Source organism: Amblyomma americanum, chromosome 8 (genome assembly GCF_052857255.1).
Source record: "Amblyomma americanum isolate KBUSLIRL-KWMA chromosome 8, ASM5285725v1, whole genome shotgun sequence".
NCBI classification, from domain to species: domain Eukaryota; kingdom Metazoa; phylum Arthropoda; class Arachnida; order Ixodida; family Ixodidae; genus Amblyomma; species Amblyomma americanum.
The window spans coordinates 93,080,632-93,086,635 of record NC_135504.1 but is presented as its reverse complement, the minus strand read 5'-3'; the positions used below and the strand labels follow the sequence as shown (position 1 = coordinate 93,086,635).

The 6,004-nt window shown below is 44.5% G+C and overlaps 1 long non-coding RNA gene across 1 annotated transcript in view; it reads right to left on the bottom strand.

The window, feature by feature from the left end:
* Positions 1 to 2,104: 2,104 nt before the first annotated feature.
* The window catches only part of LOC144101998 (uncharacterized), a 122,607-nt gene continuing 118,707 nt past the window's right edge, over positions 2,105 to 6,004 (bottom strand). Inside the window, exon 3 of the long non-coding RNA XR_013308139.1 lies at positions 2,105 to 5,062. This is a non-coding gene — a long non-coding RNA (uncharacterized LOC144101998). The remainder of the gene's footprint in view (positions 5,063 to 6,004) is intronic.

Sequence of the window (6,004 nt, the reverse complement as noted above, 5' to 3'; positions counted from 1 at the left end):
ATTGTTTATTCAAAAACTAGTGCAGGCATGAGGTAAATAAATTAGTAGAGGAGGAGGCCCTGAGTAGAAACTGTCAGGGGGACCTCCTATTATTAATTGTATATATGACACATATTAAACATATGGCAGATAGCAACTACATATCAGAAAACAGGTGCAGAAGGAATTAACAATCACAAGAAAAAATTAGATTAAGCATGCTCAATTTTACAAACTCATTAAAGAACATGGCAAAAAGAGAACACAATGCTATACAAAAGCACTCAAGCAATAAAAGCCATACACAATAAATACAGGGTTCATTGGCATGGCAAATGAAGGTAATTAAAAAGTACACACTTTTTCAACCTTTTATGGAATGATGCTTCTGTACTAGATGATTTGATGATTGTTAGTAGAGAGTTGCAGACAGTGATTGCTGAGAACAATGAATAAAAACGAAGCTCTAGAATATCATCACTTTTCAAGCCAGGTATAGAGCTGTTGTCCGCACCAAAAAAAAAAATTCCGGGCGTAGTGTACAGTATACCGTGCAGAGACTGTAAAACCATGTGCATGTGGGTGAAAGTGGAAACTTCGTTCAAAGGTTGAAACAACACCAGTATGATGTTGCAAACAAGAAAGCTTCGTCAAATGCACTCGTCAAAAATTCTGAAAGCAAGCAGCATCATACAGATTGAGCAACGCGTGCATTTTGAAAACAGAAAAGAATCTCCAGAGCTGTCTATATCTAGAATATCCTTGATGATTCAGACAACCAAACACACTCTTAATCGCAATGACGGGGCACTTCCTAGTGCATACGCCCGCTGCCTAGGCACATTTTCAAGCTTAAATAGCCAGCCTTACATGTATGCACCTGTTTGTGAACAAGGCTCTCGTGTGGGAGCTGAAACGTCATTTAGGAGTTCATTTTACTTTGCTCGGTGTTCTGCATTCTCCACGTACAGCCCCGACCAGACAGGTTTCCGTCCAACCCTCGAGTTCATGCAGCAAGCATATAGTTTCTAGAAAGCCCAACAGGGAACCTAAACTCAAATGTCAGCATGTGTTAGTTCATGCTCTAGGTCATCCTGCTAGGATTGCAGCCACGGCAAAAAAATGTGAAGTTGCTTCCATGCATGTTGCACAAAGCATTATCTAACATTGTCCCTAATCCTAAGTTTCAGTGTACTCGAAAAATGCAGAAAGATGACCCTGAGAAACTGCCAGAAAGCACATGTTAGGTCCAACAGGTTTGCAGCATAAGAATCCAGTTGTCAAAAAGCTTCCTGCTACATTTTATTCCATTGCAAGGAAAGTAACTTCAAACACTCTGTGGACTGCAGCTACTAGCCTGCTAAATATACCTATTAACTGAAACAGGTGCAATCAGACTCCATAGCCTTGGCAAAAGAAGAATAGGAAATTGGATATTGGATATTGGATCATTTGAGGCATGCCCTTTAGGTCGCAAAAATCACACTGTCCAGCCCACTTATAATGGCCACCGACATAAGAATGCTTTCTTATTATGAACGAAGATGTTGCTACCATCATAATATGCATTAGGGCAATGGTGCTGCATCTTAGATGCAACTTAGATGCAACAAACGGCCTTGACCGCACAACACTGAGCGTTCGTGGAAGTGCTACAAACTTGTTCCCACAATTGAAAAACATGTTATTTTCACCACCGTGGAGACTGAAAAACATTTCTCCCCTTATGTGGTGCTCCCACATCTAATGCAGCGATGAGGAGAAAAGCAACACGGACTGCAGCAATAAAGGACCATAGACACAAATTTTAGTTGCATATTTTCTTCTTTCAAATGATGTGTTAGCCATTAAAATACATAGCTCACCATGTACTATTTGACTACGAGCACTAAAAATTTGTAATAGTATTTCTTCTTGATGCTTTTTTGGGCTTTCGTTTCACTTACCCCTGAATTCAGAAATCTAACTTGCATCGCACTTCGACTCAACTACGGCAAGTTGATGAGGTTCACTGGTCACTGACCAAGGTGAACAAAATAATGACGTTTCGGGAGCGCTACGGCTCCCTTGTTCACAATGAGCCTGCTACGGCTCCCTTGTTCACAATGAGCAGGCTCATTGTGAACAAGGAAGCCGTACCACTCCCGAAACGTCATTATTTTGTTGACCTTGGTCAGTGACCAGCGAAACTCATCAAGCCATGATTCCTGACCAGACGGTATGCCGTCGAACCCTCGACTACGGCAAGTTGAGTTGAAGCACCAAGGCAGCTTCAGAACACCCACGTTGGGTTTCATGTTTCATAGATGCTCAACCTGACTTGCTTCGTCAAGCTAAGCGCGGGCTTGAAAGCGAGAGCGCATTGCTCGTCTGGGGATGAGAGTATTGAACAATCTATTATAACAATGCCCATTTTGCTCGTATAAAACATTGCATTTCGTTCAGCAGTCATAAACAGGCACTAGGTGTGAGTGACTTCTGCAGAAAACTGCTAACAATAAAACTACATTTCAGTGCTACCCGCTGCTTCCGCTTGATTGACATTTTTGGCTGGCAACATTCTCCATATTGAGCCAACTCTAGTTGAGCCATAGCCACTTTTTCCCATGCTTTTTCTTTCTTTTCACATGTAGCTACTAGCAAGTCTTTCCTGCACGCGCTCTGTTCAACTCAGTTCGAATCGCGGCAGCAAAATATAAGTGATGTCTGAGCAATCGTCACAAGAAGACTCCTGCTCCCAGCGGAGACCAGCGCCTCGTTTCACTTTCGAGGAAAAGGAATTGTTAATGTGTCTGGTTAATGCACGTCGGCATATACTAGAGTGCAAAAAAAACGATGTGTCGTCGCTAGCAAAAAAAAAACGCCACCTGGAAGGAAATTGCCGGGCTGTTAACAGCAATCACGGGGTGACCCGACATGACCCCAATCAGCTGAAACAAAAGTCGGAGAAGGACGCGAGGATAAAGAGAGATCGCCACAAGACAGGTGAGCGCGGCTTGCAGGCCGTTTACAAATGCTTGTTCCTACATGCTTTGTATGCCATGGATAAGGGCATGATTATTCTACTTGGGTCTGCGTAAGCAGCGTGTACTGGAATGCATAGTTTTTAGGAACAGTGTGACAACGCAGAAATGGGCACGTAAAAACGTTTGGGTGCAGTGTACTCTGCTTTATTTACAAACGCACATAAATGCAACCTGCGTTAATCGTGTAAATAGTGCACAAGCAGTATCCTGTACAGCCTCCATATTTTTTAAAAACTACAGAGAATGTTTACTACATTCAAGTCAGTACGAAGGCATGCGATTTCTGCTGCATAGAAGACGACAATGAGCAGGCAGTGCAGTTGGACGAAGGGCTCGCACCAGGCCAGCAGCGAACTGACAAGGGACGATTTTGCTCGGGGTTGGTACCTTTCGCGTACTATCTTGCCGCGAAGTGCAAATTGGGTGCACCGTAGATCAGACGGTGTCCACACTGGCGACCTTCATGTTCATGAGGAAACTTGACGCGCAATTGACAGTTGCTTGGCACTATTGAAAATCCTGATGGCTGTACATACAGTTACCTACCTTTACTCATTTCTGACACTGTTGGGATGAGTGGCACAAAAACGTAGCGAAAACAACACACAGTTGCATGCATTGGTGTGCCTTTGGTTGCTTTTGTGTGGCACTTCATGAAAAAAATATTGTAATGACACATTGTCTATAAATTAAGACTAGCGTCACAGTGCGCCGTGTTTTTTTCTTTTCAGGAAGACGGCCAGCTCAATGTACTGTGAGCGCTCAAAGTGAGCAAGTGACTGCTGTTGGCAGCCACATCATGACCAGGACAGACAACCAGACAGACTGATGGTGGCATCGACCTGCCACCAGTGACAAGTTTGCCCGTGATAAGGATGTTGCAGCCAATGGTGGATGGAGCAGGAAATGCAGAATTCCATTACGCAGGTAAAGCACTTTGCATGTTGTAGGAAAACAGCACTCCTGTCTTTATATTCCTTTGATGACAGCGGCAGCGCATACTGTCACAATTGACGCTGTTTCAATTTTTTTTATTGCCTTGAAGCTGCTATGAGGAATGTACGGTTCATCTACAACAAATTATAAAAATCTCATTTAATACAACACTGTGCAAAGCTGCTGTACATGTGGTTGGCTGAATGTTTGTGCAGATAAAGGCTGCATTGGTTGACAGTGCGGAAGGATGACCTGCTCCAAGCTGCATTTCTTGGACAGCACTCCGAAGGCATTTTGTCTTGACGGCCTACATTCATGTGAGTGGTATGCTGTGTTCCCGTAGCGGAAGGCGAGGAGTTGGTTAACCGTCGGACACTGAGGGAGCAGGCGTTCAGTGCTGCAACCTGAACTGCATTCATTATGACATTCTCACCTGATGATGTTTTTGAGTCGTGTTTGGCATTCCTGCATTACTTTAAACGAATGCCAACAAACGTGCAGCCGGCCGAATTTCCACTTCGATGACAAGTGCGTGCATCGCTGGTGCGACCAAAAAGGAAGAGCTGGCCGCGACAAACAAGACTAGAGGTGTCCTCGATTTGGCTACACTTTCTACACCAGTGTAGGCAGTGCTACACTCACGTACTCGATTTGTTAGTGTAGCCAGCGCCACGTGCACTCCGGCACTCGATTTGGCCAAGCGCTACTAGAGTTCTTCTAGACTTCTGCGCTACCAGTTCGGCGAGTTCACTTCGTGTAAGACCATGGCCGTAGCAGACGTTTCCGCAGCCATGCTGGTCTTGATTGACGGAGTCAACACAGGTATATGCCATGCTTGACGAGCACGGCACGCACATGGAAAACAATGATGGGTTCCTTTATGAGATGGACGGCGAGTACTGTTATTGGTTAAGCACGTGGGCTATGTCGCCATTTGTGATGTGCTGCATGTTATTTTATTTCCCTAGGCAGCCTTCACATCAGTGCGCTGCATGTGGAAGAGCCTATTCCCAACACACCTCCATCGACGGTACCGGCTGTCGTTGAGGGTGGCAGTCGGCTCGCGCCGTCACCTCTTCGGCAGCCCCCGCTGTCACCAGTCTGGCAGCCCACGCCGTCGCCTGGGCCTTCAAGTTATTCGCCGCCACCGTCCGGCGATGAAGAATGCGAATCATGGAATGAAAGGAAATCGAAATCAAGGTTCCTGATTGATTACAAAGTATAAGAAAGCCAAGGATAACATTGGCAAAACGGGTGGCTTTAGGTAAGTCGCAGCGTGTGCAATGCCGTAATGACACGTGCTTATGCACCAGATAGCGCATATGTCTGATTTCTGCAACGCATCATCCGCGCACTTTGTGTCGTTAACCTTTCTGATTTTGTTGCTTAAGTTTAGAGCGCACAATGTTTTCTCAGCTGTAAGCTAAGGCTCGGTGTACTGGCAATATATATGTTTACTATCAACTTCTAGAAGCCCGTCACTCATTGTTTTTCATTGTTCATTGTTATTAAGACTTACGCAAAAGCACACAGGTCCATGGTATAAGCTTGGAATGTGCTGTAACTGATGCTACATCCTTTAAGCTTGGAACATGCTGTACCTGATGCTATCCTTGTGCAAAAACTTAACAGTAAGGTACTAACGCTTGGCAAAATCTTGTTTTCTTAGGACAAAAAAGGCCATGTGGGAGAAGCTTGGAGACCATATCAACCGCGAATTTGGCCGCCACCTGACACCACTGCAGGTGGAAAATAAATGGAAAGCCATGGAGAGGGCATACAAAAAATCAAGTTAAAAATAACTCGTCCGGACATTCGCAAGCAGCCTGCTTGTATGAACGGTATGGACAGCAAACATTTCAGTTGTTTGTTCAAGTAGCTATCCTCAGAAGATGATCTCTGACATTGCATTTCTTTTTTACAGAGAACCCTTCGAGGTGCTGGAAAGAGAGCACCACATTACCCCTGTGGCATTGCTTGCACCAGGAATAGTTGCGTAAGTTTACAATTAAACACTTTTTTCTAAGATGAAATATTTTAATATTGTGCCATCTTATTATGTT